The 24,750-nt window shown below is 38.9% G+C and overlaps 1 long non-coding RNA gene across 2 annotated transcripts; it reads right to left on the reverse strand.

Moving 5' to 3' along the window:
* On the reverse strand, positions 5,255-24,461 carry LOC110395158. Of its 2 annotated transcripts, XR_002436198.1 has the most exons (6): positions 24,397-24,461; positions 20,500-20,772; positions 19,262-19,340; positions 6,613-6,840; positions 6,441-6,501; positions 5,255-5,502 (listed from the first exon to the last, which is right to left on the reverse strand). It is a non-coding gene; the product is annotated as an uncharacterized LOC110395158 (long non-coding RNA). The 2 variants fall into 2 exon arrangements; XR_002436199.1 differs by lacking the exons at positions 19,262-19,340; positions 20,500-20,772; positions 24,397-24,461 and adding an exon at positions 11,513-11,840.

The following is a 24,750-nucleotide window of genomic DNA, read 5'->3' on the forward strand; positions in this document are numbered from 1 at the left end:
TATTCCCTATGAGGTAGGTGAGGCACTGAAACAGGTTGCTCAGAGAAGCTGTGGATGCCCCATAGCTGGAAGCATTCAAGGCCAGGTTGGATGGGGCTTTGGGCAACCTCATCTGGTGGAAGGTGTCCCTGCTCATGGCAGGGGGCTTGGAACTAGATGGTTTTTTATGCTCCTTCCAATCCAAACCATTCTGTGGTTCTCACCAGAACTCAGACTGCAAACAGCAACTCTTTTCTAACTGCATATTTCATCTAATGTAATATCAATAATCTCACAGTATATACCCTGGTTCCAAGCATGTATATGACATGTGTGGTGTGATCAGCACACACAAGAGTAAGAAAATGAGAAAGATGTGACCATGAGTGCTTCTGCTGCCCCCCCAACCCCCATCAAACCACTACATGAAAAGAGGAAGAATTTAACCTCCTGGTCAGTAAAACCCAGATAGTTATCCAGCTACATTTGGTGCCATTCAAACCACAGCTGTAACCTGACTAAAGGGATGCCTAGCAGCCACTGTTTGCCCTTGGTAAGGGTAATTCCTGAGCTCCCTGATAAAGAGTGTTTTCAATAAATTTTCACAGGATAAAGTGCATCACACTTATAGACCCCATAGCTTCCTGAGGTCTGACATCGATGTTTGGTAGCATAGGGACGGCAAAATTTCATAATGTTTTGGAAATCAAACAAAAGCCATCACGTAAAGGAGGATGTATCTGAAGAGAGGTAGGTTGTATAAGAAAATCAGCAAAAAGTTTTGTGGTTTGAACATGTGCAAGGAAGAAGATACAGCTTAGATTCCCATTGTATGAATTATCTGAAGGTGATATTGCCTAATTCTTGAAAAAGAAAGACCCAGAGAAACTCTCAGGTCTCTGAATATATACTTGCAAAGATTTAAATTGTTTGTTGTTTTTTTGTTTGTTTGTTTGCTTAAGTCTACAGACCTATGGACTTTCTTCCTTATTTTGGCCAATGTGATGATTCCAGATGCAACTGGAAAAGTACTTATTAGGCAAAGGAATTGTAGAACTCAAAGTTTATGTCTTTCTTTAATGTAATTAGGAACTCATTCACTAGAAATAGTGCTGGAAACTTCTTGTTCTTATATTGTACTGGAAAAAAAAGCCCAAAGGCAATTAGAGCAACTACAAGTTTTTTTCAACATAAATCTCAATGCACTTGCTTAATCTCTTGCTTAACCTCAGAAGTGCCAAATACTTAGTTTATGCAAACAGAAAGGAGCACAAACTACAGAAGGAAACTTCATTAAGGGAAACAAATGAGGGGTGATTTTATTAGGAAATTATATTGCTCCCAATTTCTTTTTATATAAAGGCCATATGCCTGGTTAAAGACAGTTCTACCTATCAATTCCAATTGGTTTGGAAACAGGGAGTAGTACTGGAAACCCAAACTGAGCATCATCATATCAAGAGCATTCTAGCAAAGTGGAACAAAAAACAGAAAAGAAAAAAAAAAAGGAAAAAAAACAGAAAAAAAAGGTTCATCCCAAAACATAATGTATTTAATACACTATTTTCTCAGATATTAGCAACAGCAAATTAAATTCATGAAAAGAAAACTGCATAATCTCATATTTAATCTTATAAAAGAGTTTACCTTATTTTAATTTTGACAGTAAATACTAGTACTAATAGCTGGGAAAGAAAAAAATAATGAGAAAAGAGAACTATAGCTTGGGAGCACTGAAATAAGAAGGAAGTCAGGTTCTTACTTAGCTGATAGTGTTATTGATAGAATACAGTGTTAATGAACAAGTTTGTTTTACATTAGACAGCACAATTTTTTTTTAATACAAACAAATTAAAGAATTTGCTTTTGTATAGAAATCTATGCTATCCATTTGTCCTCAGAGGCTGTGCTTTCTCACTCCTCGGGGTGTCTGGCTGTTGGAAAAGAATAGCCATTGATTTAAAACCCAGTTCTGCAAGATTGTTAATCGTGGAACTGGATCTTACTCACAAGTCATTGCTGTGAAAATCATGGACTTGCTTGTGTTCCTAAGAATTAGAGCTGGGTGGCTCTTTGTTTTTAACTTCCTTTCTTTTCCCCATGAAACCGTTTTTTTTTTTTTTTTTTTCCCCATAGATACTACAACTTCTGAGGCAATATATTAGTTTATTACATTGAACTTTCAATAGGTGATCCAGTAGGGCGAGGGGCTGCCCCTCTACTCTGTGCTGGTGAGACCTCACTTGGAGTACTGCATCCAGATTTGGAGTCCTTAGTACAGGAGAGATGTGGACCTGTTGGAGCGCATCCAGAGAAGGGCCACAAAAATGATCCAAGGGATAGGACACCTCCTCTACAAGGACAGGCTGAGAGAGCTGGGGCTGTTCAACCTGGAGAAAGAAAGGCTTCAAAGTGACCTAATAACAGCCTTCCAGGAACTAAGAGGAGGCTATACGAACGAAGGGGACAGACTCTTGAGCAGGGTCTGTGGTGACACAACAAGGGGAAATGGTTTCAAACTAAAAAAGGGAAGAATGACTGGATATAAAGAAGTTTTACAGTAAGGGTGGTGAGGCACTGGAAGAGGCGGCCCAGAGATGTGAATGCCCTGTCTCTGGAGACATTCAAGGTCAGGCTGAACGGGGCTCTGAGCAACCTCATGTAACTGTAGGTGTCCCCGTTCATTGCAGAGGAGTTGGACTAGATAACCTTTAAAGGTCCCTTCCAACTCAAATGATTCTATGATTTAGTATCTGAATAATCACAAAAACAGGCCTTTGTTCTTTACTATGTGCCACAAAGCTGCTTGGAACTTAAGCTCCAGTTTCCCTGCAAAAACAGCTTCCTGCACAAACAGCACAAAGAGACGCCGTGAGACTGAAACTGTAACTCTGAACCAGAGGAAATATTCAATTCAATGCTGTATTACCTTGGGCTGTCAGACAAATAAGATAAATATATCAACTCTTATCATGCACCAGTCAGCCTCCTAAAACATTTTTATTGTGTCTGTAGAAAAGCAGTGACAAGCCTGATGTAACCTGAGTTACCTGAATACTTTTATATGGGCCACAGAACTGAAAGCACGTCCAAGATCCAAAAGCTTTATCAGATGCTCCAGCAGCCCTGGACCACGTATCTCAGACAGCAAACTATCAGTGCCCAAGCCAGCTAGATTCAAATCAGGAAAGCTCCAACATTGTTTCATATCCAATATGCTTTGGATATATATAATATATACATATCCTAGTAACATGGCTTTGATTTTTTCTTAGATTACCGAAAAGTGCAGAAAACTATTGTTTAGAAATTTTTGTGTTGGTTTGTTAATTGAGTAGCTATACTCATCATCTTTTAATTTATTAAATTTGAAGTGTCTCTTCATGACCAGGGGAAACCAAGCTCTTCTATAGGAAGATTTTTTGTGCATCAAAAGAGAAGTGGACAGCAGGGTGAGGGAGGTGATTGTCCTCCTCTGCTGTGCCCTTGTGAGGCCCCATACTGTATCCAGGCTGCCAGCACAAGAAAGATATGGAGCTGTTGGATTTGGTCCAGAGGAAGGACTTAAACATGATCAAAGGGCTGGAGTACCTCTCCTATGAAGACAGGCTGACGAAGTTAAGGTTGTTCAGCCTGGAGAATAGAAGGCTTCGGGGAGACCTCACTGTGGCCTTTCAGTACCTAAATGGGGCCTACAGGAAACTTGGAGAGGGATTCTCTAGGTCACACTTCACAGTTTAGTCCCACACTGGGAATCTGACAGAAGGAACAGGATCTCTGTTCATGCCCATCACATACTTGTACTTGATACGGATGTGCTTTTCTATCAACAACCTCTACAGAGAGAAAGGATTGATTTAATTAAAGAATGAGGCAAGGACTTGGGAGAGATAAATTCAAATCTCCTCAGCTGGGATAGACTTGCTGTGGGACTTGGCCAACAGCAAATCTGTCTGTACTTAGGATTCCCATTGGTTGAAAGTGGAAAAGTAGCTTTTTCATTTCTTCCAGACATTTTGTAAGTACCACACATTTCTTTGTACAAGTGCCATGAAAGAATGTAAAATATAATCTGAACAACAGCCTCAAGAAGATCAGCATGATACTTACTCTTTTAAAGTAAGAATATTAAATCAGTCAAGCAGAAGTATATCATTAAATTATTCCTCTTTCCAAGGTTATAAGTAAGATCATACCCCTGAAGGTGACTTGTCAGGAACACAGGCATTCTCTGTAAGTTTCTGATTTCTATTTGCAGTTTGCTGACTATTACTGATAATAGAATCAAGGTGTTTATGCCTCAAAATGTGGCATTTTCAACTGCTGCCCTCAGTATCTCATACCGATCAAATTTTCCCATCATGCACTAAGATGAAAAAAAGGTAAGAGGAATGGGATTTCTCTTCCCCAGTATTACTGCAAAAACATTTAAATCTGAGCCAGTCACCCAAGGCTTCGTTTAGGATCCATGGTGTGACTGCATCCCTTTTAGCATGCAATTCATCACACCCTAAAGCAGACAACTAGAAATAGGTCAGAACTACATCCTAGGATGGTTTTTACTTCTGTCCACTTGAAGTCAGCCAGCATAAGAAGCTCATCTGAAAAGGTTTATACATTGTCCTACCAACATACCATCTTCGTTTCATTGTTTGGGGTAGGACCTTTTAACCTTATTTTTCTTGCACGTGTTTAGAAAGTCTTATAGCATCATTTAAAATAACAGTTTTCTAAAACATAACATGCTTAGAAAGAATATTAAACGTAAATTACAGCAGTTGTGGTTTAACCTGGCAGGCAGCTGAGCACCACACAGCCCCTCATTCCCCCACAGCGGGGTGTGCCCAGTCAGTCCTCAAGCAGCAGCAGCTCCCCTGCCAACTCTCTCCACTTTTATTGTTCAGCATGATGCCATATGGTATGAGATATCCCTTTGGCCAGTTTGGGTCAGCTGTCCTTGTTCTGTCCCATCCTAACTCCTTGTACGTGCCCAGTTCCTCACTGGCAGGGCAGCAGAAGAAGCAGAGAAGTCCTTGAATTTGTGTAAGCACTGCTCAGTAACAGCTAAAGCACTGGTGTGTCATCAAAATTATTCTCATCATAAATCTAAAACACAGCACCATACCAGCTACTAGGAAGAAAATTAACTCTATCCCAGCAGAAATCAGGACAATGCCTCCTCCCTTCGATGAGATAGATGTTTTCATGCAAATTAATTGCTCTGAAGTTTTCTGGAGATTGAGTTTTTCTTACAGATCAAGGTAGAAAACAGAAATGTTTTAAGACATGATGGCTTTTTTATTCCTTCTGAAGCAGTAAATGTTCCTGTTTCCACAAAGCTATCCTGTTTCCTATACAACCTATTGGATAAGAAAAGAATATCTGGCGTCCCAAAATTAAGTTCTTTTTGATAAACATGTTTCTTTTCAAGTTTTTCAAAAAAGTATGAACATACAGATTATGACTTTTCTTCACAGGGTTTATACAATGTATATCTGTGTGATGAGAGGTTCCTCTGCCCATCTGCAAGGAAAAGGTTGAAAGCACAGTTGAGCCAGAAGCACAATGCTGAGTATTCAGAGTCCCTCAGAATTTCTTAAACAGGAAGTACTTATCTCAAACAATTCTATGATTCTATTATCTATGCAAGAATAAAGGCCTGTCAAGAGTAAGGTTCACTCTGATAGCTTTAAAGAACTCACACACATTTAAATATTTGTATTTTAAAAAATATTTGTCTGAAACAGAGAACGGTTTCCAGAAGACTTGATGAATTTTCCTAATTTAACTTCAGTGATCAATAACATGTTTTCAGTAGAGGCACCTTGGGAAGACCTACTTAATTAGCATTCACATTCACCAGAAATACTCTCTTATTAGTAATTACTTTATAAGTAATTATTTCTGAAATGTAAGACATGAGTAAAACTATGTTTATACCATTGTCATTAATACACCAAAGAGAACATTAAAGTGAACAGAGAAGGAAAGATATTGTATGCTTTTATGGCTTTTCCACACTGTGCTACTGGAAGAAAACTGAATTGTAGTTACAGAGCAACAGCACAGACCTGGATTTTGATCCTCAAAACAATGTTTTCAATCAATTTTCGAATAAGATAGGGAAAGGAGATCAGAATTTTTTTGTTGTTAAATGTCCAACTTCTTCACAGCTCTTCGTACGTCCAAGAAAACTTAAGAATTTGTCAGCACGCAGCTGAAGCCATTAGTCACATGCATGGCATGTATGGGAAAACATAAGAAAGGGCAAAATGCTGCATTAGAGGAAAAATGTGAGGAACAGCGGTGCAATCACCGGAGAATACGGATGAGGAAGAGGCTCTGGAACAGATTGCCCTGTAGCCCATGGAGAAGATCACACTGGAGGGAGCAGTGAAAATATGTGAGGAGAGGGAATGGAGAGGAACTGTTACAGAGTGGCCCAAGCCCCCATTACTTACCTGCTGCTGCACCACTTGGTGTGGTGAGTTGGTAGCCTGGAGCAAAAGCGTAAAACCGAGCCTTTGAGAAGGTGAAGGAAAGGTTTTCTTTTAAAATTTGTCTTTCTATTTACCACTATCTAATTTGTAGTTATATTTTTAGCTGGTAATAAAATAAGGTAATTTTCCTTACCTTAAGATTAGGTAAGGTTGAGTGTGTTCTGTCCATGACAGTTACCAGTGAGCAATTTCCCCATCTTCAACTCAGCCCAGGAGATTTCTCATTCTGGTTCTTCCCATTTTCTCCCCTTGCTTTTATGAACTCAGCAGTCAGGTCCAGTATTTCACAAGAATTTAGTCTCACGAGCATGCACACACGCATGGACTTGTTTTCTAATTTCTTTCTCCTCTTGACAGGGCTCTGTAATAAATCACAGAGGGTAACAGGCAGAATTACGACACAGAAGAAATGAACTGGAAAAATTATGATGCTCATAATTTACAGTCAATTTGCAACCTCATTCAGAATTCCAGCCCAATAGCCAATTACAGTCTGTTCAAGTGAGTTAGATAAAAGACTTTTATTATTTCTGTTGAGCAGTCTCTCAGCTTGCCTGTAAATACAATTATTTGTTTTGTTAAAAACTGTTGAAGTCTCTGTAGGTAACGAACCATTTGTGACACAATCTGTCCACACTAATAAAAAGAGATGCATTAACAAGAAACTTTTATATGAATTGGTGGAATAGAAGCATTGGTTCTGGCACTTCTCAAGTTTGCAATTACAGTAAAGAATCTGTGCAGAAAAACAAATGCCAAACTAAAAACTTAATAAAACTGAAGAGGGAGCAAAACAAAACAGAACTAGACAAAAGGATTTCTAGACAATTTCAACTAGCTTTCAAAATGCACATTTGTAATTTCTCACCAAGAAAATTGAAATGCTCCTAAGCACATACAGTACAGTACCAAATAAATTTTCTGACACAGTTTTTCAGGTAAGCTGGTCAACTGGCTTTCGAAAAGATACATTATATTATGTCAGATATTAAATACTAAGAAAACCGTAATTTGTCATGAAACAATATGACAAGTTTTGATCTCTTTTTTTTCTGAAATGAAGTGGTGATTTTTTGGTGGAGGGTTTTGGTTTGGATTTTGTTGTCGTTGTGTTTTCTTTTTTTCCAAAAAGAGTCAAGGGCAGCAAAATTCAAACCTTCATAACGTACTGCAGTCAGAATTTTTTAAGGAACATCTGTTTCCCACAGGCAACATATGACTCAAAGCTCACCTTGAAAGATTTTTGTCATTTTCACTTTTTCAGTGTCATTTTCCTGGGAAGTGAAACTGAAGTCTTTTGCCCCAAAGCCTGTGAGTAACTCCCATACTTTCCTGCTAATCTCTGCTAATCTCCTCAGGCAAGCCACAGAGGAGGCACAGAGTCAATGTATTCAATGCAGAGGAAGTACAAGGCAGGAAAATCTTTGTTTCTATTCCCTTAGAGAAAAAATACTCAATATTTTCAAACAAAATTTCCAGCTTAAGAAATGCATATTTCTGCTTATCATTCCAGCAGAAATTTCTAAATCAGTTCCACTTTTCATTTCTCACATATGGTAAATAAGTCCTCTCCTATCTGGCAGAGAGGCTCACAGGGACAGGCACATGGGCTGTAACCCTCATCTTTTTGAAATGTTCCTGGTTTCTCAGGGTTTCCTGATCTCTAAACTATACCCTGCACTTTTACTCCCAGACCATGACTTGCAGCTCTGGGAATGTACTAAGCCCTTCATCACAATAAGCTGTTCAGTTGCCTTGGTGCTTTCTGCCTGCAGATCTCTTTTCCCCTCTTCCCCCTTAGTGACTGCTCCATGACTGTATTTTTGTTCATCCTGAACCACATCTCAAGACATAATTAAACTACTTCTCTATTGAAAAACCATTTCCTAGAGAAATCATATAGGGAAAAAAGCCCTACTTTTCAGCCACCTAGAATATAGGCAGTGACAGAACCCAAATGACTCCTTGCCATTGATTGAACCCATATTTTCTGCTATACATAATATTTTCTCTGTATCAGAAAGTGGATTAGTTTGCTCCAGCTGTAAATAAAGGAATTTGCACAGGTCAATTTGTGAGTACAGCGCAAGTGATTACAAATCTATATACATTCCCAACTTCAGCATTTAGGAGAGTATTCAGTAGAAATCCTTTCCGCCAGAGAGAGACTGAAAGGCTGTTCAAAATTGTTCAGATTTAAGATAACCAAAAGTTGAAAGAGAGCTATAAGTAAAAAAGGAGAGAAGGTTAGGAGAGCTCAGCCTCTTCATTTAGAAAGAACATACTCTTGCAAAGTATTTTTGCCAGCCTAAGCAGCAGGCTTAAAGCTAACTCACAGCTCCCTTTTCATTGCTCACACAGTGCATGAAGAAAGGCTCAGATACTCTGCATAACAACAGAATTGAGATAGTCTCCATTTTCCATCCCTTACAGAGCAATGCAAAGCCTACTCCAAGTAGTGTAATGATCAAATGCAGCAAACAGCCAACAGTCCTTAAGCAGTTCTGCTAAATGCTCTCTTCAGTGGCCAAAAGCTTGCCCTAACATTCAGTCCCCTGAGACAACTACACCATACAGCCCAGCAAACTTATCTAGAGAAAACATATTGCATACTGTACATTCCTGTCTTACGCTTCTATTAAAGGAATGCAAATATAGCTGCAATCTTGCCCTAGAGACACACTTATTTACATTTTTCCACATATAATCACTTTGACTTATCAGCATGACTGTAATTTATCTGAAACATGAGGCAATGTGGTGATCTCTTCCTCAAAATTGCTTTCAGAAACTCATTGCTAAGTACCTAGTATGGCAACCACAACCAACAATTTAGAGCAAAATTCCAGATCTGGGACGATAAGTTATTTTTCCTGCATTCATCAGCACTTCAGCATACACTTTATCCCAGGTCACAAACTGAGTGAACTTGCCAACTCAAAGCATTGAAACAAATGCCTTCTACATGCTAGTATGACCTCAAGGATTTACCTATAAAATTTTAATGTTCGTGTTACACTTTAAGGTCAAATGAAAACCTTTTCTGTATTAGAGAGATATCTTTTACATCTTTCTCTCCTCACTCATTATTCCCTATCTTTACAAACAAGATGTCATAGACTGACTTCAAAATTGGACTTAAAACATTTTAAAAAGAAGTGACGTTACAGTGCATCGGCAACTCTTGAGGCTTTTTTTTCCCCCTCATTGTTAAAATGTTAATGTTGATGAAACTTGGAAAAAGTTATTTAGTTTGGAACCAGCCAGAACTGGTGATAGTAAATACTGGAAGTTGAAAACAACACATCCTTCAGACTAAAACATAGACTGAATTGATTTCTGGTTAAGATCTATACATAGGAGGCGCACAATTAAAGTAAGAACGTAGTCAAGGCACAGACATCTCTTTTCTACTTGTCTTACCTGAAATTGAGATTTAGGAGCCTGTTAAAGTAAACAGTATCTGTAGAAGCAAATGCAGCTTGCACATTAAGATGGATAATAAAATACAAACAACCACAAAAAATAGTCTTATCTTTTCTCTTCACCTTTATTTCTACCTGTATATGCCTGCAGCCTTTAACCTGTTCAAGCTCCATTTTATCAGAGGAGAACATTTCAATTGTGCTGGTAATTAGCCCAGGAAGTCAAAGACTAATGACCCCAATTACTGTGGGAGGCACTGCTAGAGAGTTTTAGTAGCTAAAGTTTATCAGAGGGTACGTGGGTGATGGGGTGCAGGGAGCTAAAGCACAGCTTTCCCTGAGCTATAGCATCTAGATAAGATCACAGTATTCCTGCCATGTATTGCAAACAGAGATCTTCTTTGGGAAAAAGTGTCTTTTCACTCCCAAAATAATAAAGTATGTTATAATTAATCCAAATCCTTATACTGTATTTGCAGTGCTTCTGAACTGCCACATCTGAGCTTTTCTGGACCTTCTGGTAGCTTTATTTGACTTGTGGAATGGGGGAGAGAAATGAAAAAAGAAAAGAACTCCTGGGTTCAGATAAAACTACTTACTAGGATAGAGAAAAAGAGAAGGATAATAATTATGAAATCTATATATATAACAAGTGATGCACAAGGAATTGCTCACCACCTCGCCACCAATGCCCAGCTAGCCCCTAGAGCAGCAAAAGAGAGAAACAGAAAAACGCAAAAGCACACAGCAAACATACAAATGACCACCAGTGGATCCTGGGAGAGGAAATCAGCAACATAAATATCATATTCCTCCTGGTGGAGGACTCCAAGTGCTGGTGACATGGCCTAGCACCCCATACACCCAGCACCAGACTGAAGCCTCTGAACTTCAGAACCCACAGAGCAGGGGAAGAGTGAGCATAACTGCAGGAAAAGGAGTGGAAATTAAGTGTTTGTGCTACAGCTTTAATAACATTATTGCTATTATTGTGATTTTTTTTTTCCATAAGTACTCTGATGGTGTTGTTCTTTGCTGTTCTGCAATAATCAGATACATATTAATAATGATGCCTGAATTAGACTAATAACCTGATATGTAAACAGATATATACGTGTACATATGTATATATATTTATGAAAGTTCATATATATATGAGCCCATAAACAAAATTCCAAACACTGTACAGTTTATTAATGTATTCCTTACTCATAGCTGTTTGCTTCACAACATACCTCATCATAGCTCAAATCAGCCAATTCTTAGCAACATTAGGTCTATCATGGTTGCACTATTGGACATCCTGCCTTTCTAATAATCTAAAATGGGTACCTTCCTGCAAAGAGATCCAGGAACACAAATGGTGAGTTCCGTCTTGTAGGAGATGGCTTGCAGCAGCTACTTAAGGCTGGCCCTGTCTGACTCTTCTAACTTTGTGCTTAAAGATGTGAGAAGAGCTATAATAAAAGTATTAGCAGAAATCAGGCAAAAAAAACCTTTGCTAAAAAGTGAGATCAGATTCCATATACGGGAGCTTTTAGGAGACTGCAGACCAGCACATATGACTAACACACCACATTGTTTGTTTAGATACTCCTAGATACTTACCAGCTTTCCTCCCCACAGTTCAGCCCAGGCAGATGTCTCAGCAACAAATGAAGAGCAAGCAGGTGCAAGCATGGCATGAGTACTGTAGCCACACAGCTGATAATATTTGCTCTGCACAAAAAACTCTTCGTTTTATTCACTTCGTAGATCACTCCAAGACCAGGACAGTTGTGATCTCTGCATGTCCTAAACTCATCCGTGAGGATCTCTGGCAGTAGCATATAACTCCATTTTAAACTTCCAGTGGGAAAGCTACAGTTGAGAGATGGGCTCCTTCCTTCTCCCCAGGCAAGGGCAAAGAACACACATAGAGGACTGTGCCATCATCCGTCCTCTCTTGACCTCTTTTTTATTTGCTGCCAAAACAAAGCATTTCTCTGAAGCATGACACTAATTCCGTTGTTTGTAATGAAACCCTTCACAAATGAGATGTGTGCATAGATCATGCACAAGTGTAAGCCACCTCAAAGCTTTGTATTTCAAAGATAAGAGAACCTGAAGCTATACTTCTGTGACATTTTGATAATTCTTTACATTTTGTGAAATAGTAATAATCCATTTCAAAGCACAGGAAAAACATAGATGAACAGTAACATTGGTGTATTTTGGAAACAGAATTTCTGAAAATATTTCTATACTTTTTGACTCACTGAACTTGAAGTTCTGAACCTATTCATATGTAAAGGAAGGTTATAGACAGAAGGGAAATTGACTTTTTATGTGGGTAGATAGTGATAGGACAAGGGGAAATGGTTTTCAACCAAAACAGAGTAGATTTAGTTTAGATGTCAGGTGGAAGTTTTTCACTGAGAGTGTAGTAAGGCACTGGCACAGGCTGCCCAGAGAGGTTGTGGATTCGCCATCTCTGGAGGTGTTCAAGGCCAGGTTCAATACAGCCCTGGACAGCCTCATGTAGTGCTTAACCTACTGGTCAGCAACTCTGCCCGTGGAACTAGATGATCTTTGAGGTCCCTTCCAACCCAAGCCATTCTTCGATACTTCTACAATACTTCTAATATTTGCTATTGGACTTACATGTATGTTCGGTCTGAGCAATTCTGCTGATCATCACCACATTCAGATGGCCAAAGCTATCAACAAAGGAAAAAAATCACCTCCCATCCTGGTCCTGATCCTGAATTAACCTCTCCAGGAACTAAGGCATTGCTAGTAAGCAAAGCAGCTGCACTAAATACTGTATGTCTGCAAGATAAACTTAAAAAGGAGCAATACCCATCCGGGTGTTCTCCTGCGTGACCTGCTGGAGGGAACCTGCTCTAGCAGTAGGTGGGACTATATGATCTCTAGCGGTCCCTTCCAACGCCTATAATTCTGGGATTCTGTCATTCACACCTAAGAATCTATGTACGCAGAACTAAGAAAGTTGGCTAATGCACACACAGGGGTGCATCTTCTTCCTAATCTCTCCAGTTTCTCCTGTGACACAGCCCCCTTGGCCAATCCCATAAAAGCTTCATGCAGCTGAACTGCTCATTAGTACCGTGGTTGATAGCACTGCTAAGGCAGCTCACATACTGTGTCCAAGCAGAAGATAAGAAAGAAAATGAAAGTAGTGATTTTCTTTTGCTCAGGTTTTTCCCCTCCTTTGATGTGATTTGTTAGAATGCACTGAGTAATTTGCCAGCATTCTTTTTTGCCCAGTCAAGTTCCAGCAGTACTTTAAAGCTGCCCCAGGGTGCCTGTCACTACCTGACATCTGTTACCATTGAAGGCCATCAGCCAGGCTTGCACATTGAAAACAAATTCGCAGTGGGTTCTGTAATTTCCCCCCACTGTTGCTGTGCAGCAAAGCCATATCTATTGATCACTGACAGGAACTGCGGCAGGTCAGCAATTACTGCTGACAGGAGTTCTCCTGCGCCTGGGTGCAGCAGTGTGCATTTATGGAGCTCGAAATGGACAGGTGGAGGGAATGATACCGGGTTATTTGGGACAAGGAAATGCTCGGCCCCTGAGTAATGCTTTTGCAAACAAAGAAACCTCAAAGCATTTCAATTTTTGAAAATAAAACCATATTGTATTATACAAATTATCCATCTGGCACAGAATAGAAAAAATAAGGCCACAAAAATTGAGACTTGCGTAAGATTAAATTAAATATATCGACATTGGGAAGTCAGGTATGATAATGAATCATTCCTAAACTCTCTCAATACTCCATTATACATCTGTTGCTTCAAATACAAACACATACACAAGGAATTAAAGAAGTACTAACATCTTCTGAGAAGCGCTAACATAATTTCTGCTTGGAAGTGAAGCTATTCTACATAGTATTGCTTCCCTTCCCTTTCATAGCATCGTAAGAATTTGCAATTGCCATCAATTCAATTCCACACAATAGTAAAAAATTATCATGCTAATTGTAGGTTGGAGAATTGTAAATGATGGCACTCTTTTAAACAGTGCTGCACAGATTTAGACACTTCTTTGAGAAACAAAGAGAAAAAAAGAGCGCATGCAATTCATGCTAGAAGTTTGGCAATTATGTGAAGAAACACATTTTGCTTTGTGTCAGAAGAGGCAATAGATAAGTGTCAGAGCAATCTCACTGACCAGAGCCTTGGTACTAGAGCAACTAGATTTCCAGAACAAAGATCTGGTTTCAGCTTTGGGGGCTAATACAGAGCCCAGAATGAGTGCTGTGAGAACAAGTTACTGCCAGGTCTGCCGGGAAATGAGCGGATCAGATGTCAGTCAGTCTTTCTATCTCCCTCATTCTGGAAATAAACAAGCACTGTTTAAAGTGCACCCTCTGCAAACTGTGTCTGATGGACTGCTGCCAGGAACAGGACCAGAAAATGCGTCCTCACGTTCCCTGGGTCAGCTCAGTGCTGTGTTTCTGAGCAAGATGGCCAAAGTCTTGGTTTCTCCCTGAGGCAGCTGCTCTCCTGCCAAGCTGCGTCACCACCCGTGCAGGAGGGCCAGAGGGGCTCAAGCTCCCTGAGCTTCCTCCAGCCCTACACCTCCCGTCTCTCAGTTCCTAGAAACAGAGTGGTTTGAGTTGGAAGAAACATCAAAGATCATACAGTTCCAACCCCCTGTCATGGGCAGGGCTGCCTCCCACCAGCTCAGGCTGCCCAGGGCCCCATCCAACCTGGCCTTGAACACCTCCAGGGATGGGGCACCACAGCTTCTCTTGAGATGTATCTGAACACACAAAAAAGGGCAAGTCCTCTCCTCACTGAGCAGAAAAGAGACTTTGCCTCCAAAGCAGCCCTAATGCTGCTTGTTCCACTTCATTTGGTTAAAGGGAAGCCCTGCTTCAACCCTGCAAGCTGCTCATAAGCAGAACAGAGATACTCCATCTGCTGCATGTTTTCATGCTCACAGTTTTGATGTGATAACAAAACTAAATAGGAAACATACAGAGACTGAAAGACCTTCTACAAACAGAAAACTCCCTTCATCTGCAGAACAGAGCCTTTGTTGCTCTTATGATGGCACATTAAGGAAGCATTTGTTTCATTGCACGTCAGCAGAGAGCAGGAGCAGAGGGATACATCACATGCAAGAGTTTAGCGCTGCTTTTTCCCCATCAACAAGCAAGAAAAAATTTACCCAGAAATGTATGTAAATAGAAATAAAAGAAAACAAAACAAACATCCTTATTTGTTTTAAATCATAGCAGAGTGTTTTAAATTTGGAGACTTCACTAGAAATATCAGAAATCTTTAGGAAATAAAAATAAATGATAGAATCAAATCTGAAATGTATGGAGGGGCAAGCAAGAGCCATTTATTTGGATTATCCACACCAGCATGACTTAGGCAAAAGGGCTAAAGCACTTATAATAACACCTCTTTTCACTAATTACAATGACACCAGATGGAATTAAACAATAACATTCTTGCTGTTTTCAGTTAAAGAACATGATTCAAACTTGCGATGAGAAAGAAAGAGACTGAATTTCAGCTGGACAAGTGAAGTAGAATGAAGAGTTTTGTGGCTTCAGCCATACCTGAACAAATTGCCAGTAATAACTATAATATTGAAGATGCTCTTTTGGAACAGTAACAACACAGTGCTTCCTATGCTTGAAACTTGAAAGCATAAAAAGCACAGCAGGGACACAGACCTTTTTCTCCAAGATGATGCATCTGTTTGTTTCAAATTCAGCAGTTCTGATAGGTACTCATCATTGAATACCTGCAAGCGTATTTTCCGCATAACAAAAAGCTGTTCTCCCCTCCTGTGTCAGCAGAGTCCAAGTGACTCAGGACATGACTGCAATGCTGGCGCACCAGTGTCAGCAGCCACAGCAAGTGCAACTCCACAAGGGCAAACCAAGTCACAAGTGCAGACCACAGTTTGTTCTATCAGATTATATAGTCCTCCTTAGGATGCCTTCTTTAATTTTTTTTACCCCTGTAATTTCTGAATTAAACTGTAAACGTGCAACCACAATCACTACTTTTTGGCCTCTGTTTATACAACCTAGTCATGCCTTTCTACTAGTAGACCCTCATTTTTCAAATTCACTGTTCTGTCTCCAGTATACAAATGCTTCCATTCAGCATTCCCTGTTTTTCCTCAGCTAAGTTGTATTTTTTAAAACTTCTCTAAATTTTTCGTTTCTTTCTATATCACTCTGGATATCACAGGAACCTACCACTGTTGGCTTGTCTGCCAACAGTAGCTTCCCTGTTTACGTTGTTATCTTCTGAAACCATTGCTATCTCTCCTACAAGTTCAGCACAGTCTCAAAATCTTTTATTTTCTACTTCTTTCTGAAGCTCTTTATAAATCTCACTTCCATGTTGTTGTTTTTCATATCTTCAGGATATCCTACTCAAAATTCCCTTGACCTGATTTAAATAAAATGAAAGCAATAGAATAAGCCTGGATTTATTTATCATTTTTAATGCTTTTATTTTTTCAGACAACTCTTTCTACATCTGTTTCTTTCTGGTGCCCAGCAGCATGATGCAACTGGGTTCACCCAGATACGTCGCATATTTAGACAACAAGAATCTGGAACACTGAAAGAAAGGCTCCAAATTCTCCTTCCTTTGCCATTACTGCATAAAAGCACATAATGTGATCGATGACACTACATTTTAAAACATAATTAACCAAATATTACCAGCCTTTACTTAGAGGATTCTTATAATGGTATAAAACAAGTTTAGTCCCTTTAAGAATTTCAAAATATGTACATAAAAGCCATGGTTTCACGTTATCACAGTGATATCCAGAGAGAAGTTGCACTTATTTCTATGTAGATATCATTTGCAGACTAGCTTTATTTTCTGACTCCACCTTTTGGAGGTGGAAGAGAACTCAGAGATGAAACCATGTAAGCCCTGAGTGTAGTGTAACAGACAAGATATCTCACATGGGTAGTAATAGCAAAGCAGAGACAGGAAAAGAATAAACTAAGCATACGTTAAAAGTGCTCTGTTAAAATGTGTTCTGCTTTGATAGAGTTAAGTATCCCATTTAGCACCCTAATGAACAAAAAAGAATTTGAAAAATCAAATTCTTATCAGTTGGGTAATCTGCATAATATGCATTTTTAGGTCTCTGCAACACTGCAAAGAACTGTATAGGCTAATGCTGCTAATCCTACTTGAGACCACAAATGTAATGAGACAATTTAAGTAAGTCAGGGGATAAGCTGTGCTCTTCTGTGTGATGTTGAATTTCATGAATAAGAAGGAGCAAGAATTAACATTAGCAACCTTTGCAAGATTTGCAGAAAGGAAAAGCAGTTGAAATTATGAGAAGTGCATGCCAGGAAGTGTATTAAAGAACATCTGGAGAAAAGCAAAAATTAGATCTAAATTAGATAAATGCACTCTACCTTGCTCTTCTGCAGTGCAAATTGCAATGCAGTTCTAAATTGGTCAAATGATTTAAGATAAGAATAGTGGAGTCTGTTTCCATCTCACTGGCTACATGCAGAGCAAATCTTGCTGAAGTAACCCAATTAGTCTTTCTACTATTTAATTTCATAGCATGCTGCCTCCATCTAATAATCAGAAAAGCTGGACAGATGTAATTCCTATGGAATTACACTGGTGCCAGCAGCTAACATTTGAACACTTTGAAGGAACCAGACAGTGGAATTCTTCATCCCTGGATAGTGTTATCCACTGACATAAAGCTCCTGCTCAGTGGTCCTCAGGCTTCAGGAGCTCCTCAGATGACTCTTACTGTAGTGATTTAAGACTTTATCTTCTTTAGATCCTTGGCAGACATCAGCCTCAGAGCCAGAGATGGCCATCAGCATCTCCCCTTTCCCAGTCTGACATTCAGCAGACCAAAGACGCCCCTTGCCCCTCGCCCACTACAGTAAGAGTCATCTGAGGAGCTCCTGAAGCCTGAGGACCACTGAGCAGGAGCTTTATGTCAATGGATAACACTATCCAGGGATGAAGAATTCCACTGTCAGCCAGGAGTTGTCCAGGGAGACCTGGACCTTTGATAGCCAAATGTTCTACAGACACTGTTTGCTATGGTATCACATGCAGGACTTTTCTCTTCTGCACATTATATGTTAGTAGGATGTGAAGTGATAATCATGGCTGCTGTCAAAAAGTTAAATAAAAAGAGAAAGAAATGAGTTCCAAAAAACTGCCAATTTTTTTATAGCATCCTATTAACTGGTAGGAACCTACTTTTAAAGAAAAAGTGGAAAAAACATCACATATTCTTATTTAGCATCCAGTATGGCTCTGCTATAGCATATATAGCTATAGTCTACAGCAAAGTTTCTATTTGAATCAACTGCATAAACCTGCATCCTAAGTGCCTCTTTTTTCCCCTCTTTCTCTGACAGAAAGTTTTAAACACCATCAGGAACTGTGTATCTTGCATAGGGTTATTCAAGAAAATTGATTTCAAAACTAGCTGCTGAGTCCTATTTTTTTTTTTTTAAATTCAAGTTGAAAGGAAAAGCAATTCTTTCATCTCCACTCAATGAAAAGTTTCCAAGAAACTGGACAAGAAATAAGACCATTTCCTGCATCATAGAATACAAATGTTCTATCACAGTCACTGTCAAAAGAGTAGGAGGCATTTTTTGCTAGGTGTGTGATGTTACTTTCTATCTCTTCCAAAATAAAGGCAAAAGATCTCCCTAAATAATCTGAGAAAACAGTCCACACTGAAGCTCTGCAAATCTACTTTTGAATTCCTTGTCCATGTTCATCCACCCAGTCCAGTAATTCAGATTCTGGACTTAACTATTAAGATAATTATTGCTCGCAGTACTACTTTAATGCAGACCCACAGCCTTTGACTCTGAAGTCCAAACAACTGATAATAAGTTTCAGAAAGAAAGGCTTGGATTTTTAACAAAAGATAATTTTTTTTTAAATTGAAATGAAATAAATTATTTCAGAGTTGCTCACTGAGACAAAAATTTCCCATGAAAGGAGAATTCACGAAAGTTGTACCTTCAGTCTTAAAAAGTTCCTACCATTAAATCTTTCCCACCGTTAGTCTAAAGCACACAAATTACTGTCTACACTAACAGTCACAAAAATTACAGGCTTCAATCCAAGAGACCTTCAAGCAAAATTCTCCACAGTAAATTTAAGTGTCTATGTTATTCTGCTGCCTTATGTTCCTTCCCTGCAAAAGGGATGGATTGGTCCATTTTAAAAATGTGAACCTGCGAAGACTGACTGTGGACCTCTCCTGTAGAAAGCACAGGGACAGACTTGGCCCCTGGGATTGCATGTGCACGCTAAGCAGTCATTTTCACTTTGATATATGTACTTGAGGACTCTGACATGATATTTGCTGTTCCAAAATCTTCATTGGGCTCTAAAAAGATCATCAACACATTGCAAGGCATCTGTAAAAAGAATAAAGATAAGAGCACATTGCATTTGGCCTGGCTGAATATTACTGGAACATCAGCAGAGCCAGTAAGAAGAGAGTCCCCATTTCAAATGTAATAAAGCAGTATATCTTGCAAAAAAGTGTTCTGAAATACAAGGAATTTTCACACAGACGAGCACTGATTCAATGCACCTTAGGGCTTACTCTTTCACAAAAATCAAAGGAAGAAAACCCTTGTGTCTTCTGAGTGAGCTTCCTTTGCTGTTTCTGTACTTTTCAGTCCCATTTGTCACAGTGTAAAATGCATTTAACCAAAAATTCAGTTACATAGTACCCATAAAGGGTAAGACATGAATAAATAGGAAATAGTAAGCATTACAGTCCTTGGAAGTGCCAGACTCACTGGAGAAAGTGCATGAAATATAGTCATAATTTCTTCTTGGAAAAAAGGAGTTCAGAGGCACCTGCTTCCCACAAACCCTACCAAAGTTTGCCTTCAGACATTAAATATGTTGTAAGCTGCAATTCTACTTAATGCCTGATAATTCATTCCAGCTCTAAGAAGATTGCTGTAGCATGTACTAATAGGATCTGCACTTACACTAAATCTGGTTTGATTAACATTAAGTTTCCTTAGGTATACATTTTTCACTTAAGTGTTCCTCCCCCATTATTATTCAAAAAAAAAATTAATTAAAAGGAAGCATTACACTCGAAATACAAACTAGAGACCAATTTGAAAGCACACCCTTCCAACAGTTGTATGGGTTTTTTTTGTTTGTTTTGTTTGTTTGTTACAATTTATAGTCAACTTTAAACATTAATCCTTACAAAGGGTTAAAAAAAAAATAAGAAACTTCTATTTGTTCTTGTTTTGTATGTTCAGAAGTCTTGCCCACCAGAAGCAGCACTATCAGCCCCGGGGCTTCAGTGAGCTTGTGGCCACCACAAAAGCACCAGCAACCTCTCCTGTGAGGTCCATTCCTACAAGAAAACTTAAAGCTAAATCACTTTATTTCTGTTCTGCAGAGGAAGAGGGGGTTCATAGATAGCGTAACACTATAATGCGTTGGAAAGCACAATGACAGCATAGTAGTGAAGTCCTAGGCTGCAGCAAGCAAGAAAGCCCCAGCGCAGCAGCCACACAGAAACCAATGAAAGAATCTGCTTACCCTTGGAAGGCCTCCAATAAGTAGGGAGCTCCAGCAATATGCCTTTGCCTCCACTGCCAACCTGTAAATAAGGTCTGGAAAGGGGCGGATCCTGGCTCCTCCCCTTCCGTCACTCAGATGCATTGCATGCACCTGAGCTCCCCTGGGTTGGCCCTGCCTTCCCAGCAGGCGCTCAATCACTGGTTCAGGCCGTCACTTAGCATTTCCACTACAGATGGTCATTACCTGTGTGTTTTAGTGGATGATCAGTTATCAGTGAAGGCTGGAAGATACCTGAGAAATGAGAAATGGAAAGTTTTATATGTTCATAGAATCATAGAATCATCTATGTTGGGAAAGACCTTCGGAGTCCAACTGCCAACCTGATCTACTGAGTTTAATCAGTATGTCCCAGAGGCTTAGACTGCTAGCACAATCGATATAGGATTCACCCACAACCAAACCAGAAACATCAAAGAAACATATATTGAAATAGACAGATGGGATAACCAAACTGGCAATAATTAGAAACTGTGTAATAGTCTGATACGCACAGTTATCTCCCTTTTCTTACAGTAGCTCCGTTTCCTCAGAAGACTATACACATTATTCAGAAAACATTTGTGTTATTTATATATTCAATGAACCTGTCTTCAAATTTGTAAAAATCTTTAGTTGATAACAAAGCAAAGGAGTGATAAAGGAATTTACTTCCTAATAAACTCATAACAACATAACATTGATATCCAGGGGCTGAGAAGTTTATAGTTTTATAGATCATTACCAGTGAGCATGGTAACTGACAATTTTTGAATAATGCTCTGAAATAATATTCTTTAAGTAATTTCCAATGAAGTACATAAAAATGAAAATAAACTGCACTTCTCTCTGTACTATACAATAAAATCTGTTCTCAGCTTAATTTTGTGGAACACAAACATACATAAAACAAGGAGAATGTGAAAAGGTAATATATTGTCTCACAAGTGCAGTTAAATCAGAAAGTTTTGCTAAAATATTTTCCTTTCTCTGCTGAACACATTATCCTGTGAACTCCTGATATTCCTCTGCTATCCATCTCTCTTCACTTATTTTACATGAGTCTTTTCTGTCTGAATATTGCAAAAGAAATGTGTCATTAAATTCTTTTCAAAGTGGCATTTCTGAGTATGCTGGAATTATATTCTGTGTTCTTCATGAATCACAGGCTGCACACCCCAAGCATCAGCTGTGAGCAGTTCATTACTGCTACAACTGCAATAAATGAAATGACTGTTTTCAGGGTTCCTCAAAGGGAGCAATCGGCAGTCAGCCCTCACTGGCTGAGGAAAGGATGAATCCTACAGCCATAATCTTCAGGTTTTTTTTTTTTCGTTTTTTTTTTTTTTAATAGAAAATAAATTGACAGCCAAGGGAAAAATATGTATGTATATTTATATTTCTAAGAGACATGGAGACCTTTGAAAGGAATTTGTCTAACCAAGGCAAACTGGAAAGCAGAAAATGGTTTACTAGACATTATTCTGGAACAATCCTCTATTTTTTTTTGATGCTTTGCTTTATACCTTGTAGAGGTTTTCAAGCTCAAGAGCATCCAATATCTGGAAATCATACATAGGGCCACTTTGCATGCTGGAGGTATATTTGAAATTTTCTGAAGTGCATTCACATATTTAGACTTCATATTTGACTTATAATTACTGATTCAGGCAGTCTTTCTATAAACTCAGATTTACATGTACGCAGTGTGTTCAGTACATTCCTAATGGCTGAAATAGCATTAAATCTTTATGACTGGATTTTCATGAGTGGAAATTTAACCAGTATATTCATCTTGCATGCATCTCACTATCTTGCAGGCATGGATGGGAAAGTCGAGAGCATGAGTCATTTAGGAATTGCAGTGTAAAATAATTCTGAGTGATAATTATCTTTATGTTAAAGCCTAGGCTATTCCTTACCAAAAATATTCTTTACAAAAACGAAGTATTTTTAAAAGAAAGAGGAGAATGCTTTAAAATATACTGTATTCATGCACTAAAAACATTTGTCAAGTTTAAACCTGAACTCTAGTCCTGGGCTCCCCATTGAAATTCTAGAGTGCTGTGGAGGGCCACAAAGGTGATGAGAGGCCTGGAGCTTCTCCCTTATGAGGAAAGCCTGTGACTGTTCAGCCTGGAGCTGGCTGAGGGGGCAATCTAATCAATGCTTATAAATATCTAAAGGGCAGGAGTTGAGTGGATGGGGTCAGGCTCTTTGCAGTGGTGCTCAGTGACAGGACAAAGGGCGATGGACACAAACTGGAATGCAGGAAGTTCAATACAAACATGAAGAAAAACATATTTACTGTCAGAGTGAAGGAGCACTAGAAAGGGCAGTCCAGGTTGTGGATCCTTCTTCTCTGAAGATATTCAAAATCCATCTGGATGCTTTCCTGTGCAACCTACTACAGGGAACCTGCTTCAGCAGGGGGTTGGACTAGATGATCTCCAGAGGACCCCTCCAACCCCTACTATTTTGTGATTCTGTGAATACTTTCAGAACCTCTTGGAATTGGGGTGGAGTGCTGGAGGCGAAATCATACTTCTCATCTGGCAAACTCTACCTTTGCAGATTATAAAATAAGACGTAAACAGACATATACATAAGTTTTAAGCATAGATGTGACTGGCTTCTGCCTGCATTTGCCAAAAATGCCTGCTGTTCCTGAGATATATTTGACAACCTCTCCCACTGTCCAGGACAATGAATATTACACCAAAGGAAACTTACATTGTCATGTTACCACAGTCCAAAATACAGACTTAAAGTGTAGGAATGTTCCACTTTTTTAGCATGCCCTTCCAAAAAATGATTAGATACTATTCATCACTTTTGAAGGATCTCAATCTTTTTGAAGGATCTCAAATTTGAACATCTGGTATCTCTACTTGTCTTTTCTTTGCTTCTTCCTTTCAATTTTGAAGATGTAACAAAGACACTAGCAAAGTTCATGACAAACTCCAAACCTCAAAGATTTTAGGCTAGATAGACACCATCAGCACTTCCTTTGTCTCTGAATCATAAAACCATAGAATACCCTCAGCTGGAAAGGACCTACGAAGATCACTGAGTCCAACCCTGGACTCCACTTAGCACCACCCAAAAATCAAACCCTATGACTGAAAGTGGTGTCCAAATGCTCCTTGAACACCTGCAGCTTGGTGCTGTGACTGCTGCCCTGGGCAGCCTGTTTCTGGGCCCAAGTTTAGAGTGTATATGAAAGCTCTTTTCCTGAAGATGCTATTGCAGTGTCTGGAAACTGTGCAGCACCAAAGCAACTTGAATGTGGCCACATGACTGTGTGTAAACTAAAGTCAGTTCAGATTGGCTCAGCTATTGTGAGGTCCACAATTAGACATAATTAATGCACCAAAAGTAATCCTTCCTTAATGGCTATCAGTGAGTGGCAGTTTTTGACAAGATATCAGGTGGAGAGAGATAGATGAGGACTGCAGACCCTCCATTCAGGAAGCCAGGTGTTGGATCGGCTGAATGCTCACATTTCTACAACTGAGTGCTTCCATAAGCATCTCACAAAAAATAAAAAATAAAAATAAAAAACTAAACTAAACTAAAAAAGCCTCTTTTTTTAATCCAAACTGAAATGGAGTTTCCAGATCAAAGAGCAACAAAAACACAAACAAACAAAAGAATAAGCACAGTAGATAGCAGCTCTGGGCATATCATCCAAGACATGATACACAAAGCTGCATGTGATCACCATTTCCACTAAAGAGAAATTAAATTCTTTTGATCTGATAAAAAGCACAGGTTAACAGCCAGAATGAGAGCTGCAAAATCACGGGTAAAACCCTATTTTGTTCTTGACAAAGCAGAAATTATTTTTTCAAAATAGAAATATATCTTTTGACCAACCTTATTCTTTTAGAGTTTACTGAATCTTTTTACAGGAATAGGTAAACTCTTCATTTTTTAACCTGCAAAAAAAAAAAAAAAAAAGAAAAAAAAGAAAAGAAAAAAAAGTCGTAAGTAGATCAAATACAGATTTGACACAATTCAAGTCAGAGAAATACATCATACAATACATAAAAGTAGAAAGTAGGAAAAAAAAGTCTTTAAAATTTATGTCCGAGAAAGCATCACCTATATAATACCTATGATAACCAAGTACTGCACCTATTTTTTTACTCTTTCTGTAGTTGTTATTTATATTTTATATACATACTCCACAATTCACCAGAGAATTGCACAACATATCAGTATGCTCAT

This window comes from Numida meleagris, chromosome 2 (genome assembly GCF_002078875.1).
Source record: "Numida meleagris isolate 19003 breed g44 Domestic line chromosome 2, NumMel1.0, whole genome shotgun sequence".
Lineage (NCBI taxonomy): Eukaryota > Metazoa > Chordata > Aves > Galliformes > Numididae > Numida > Numida meleagris.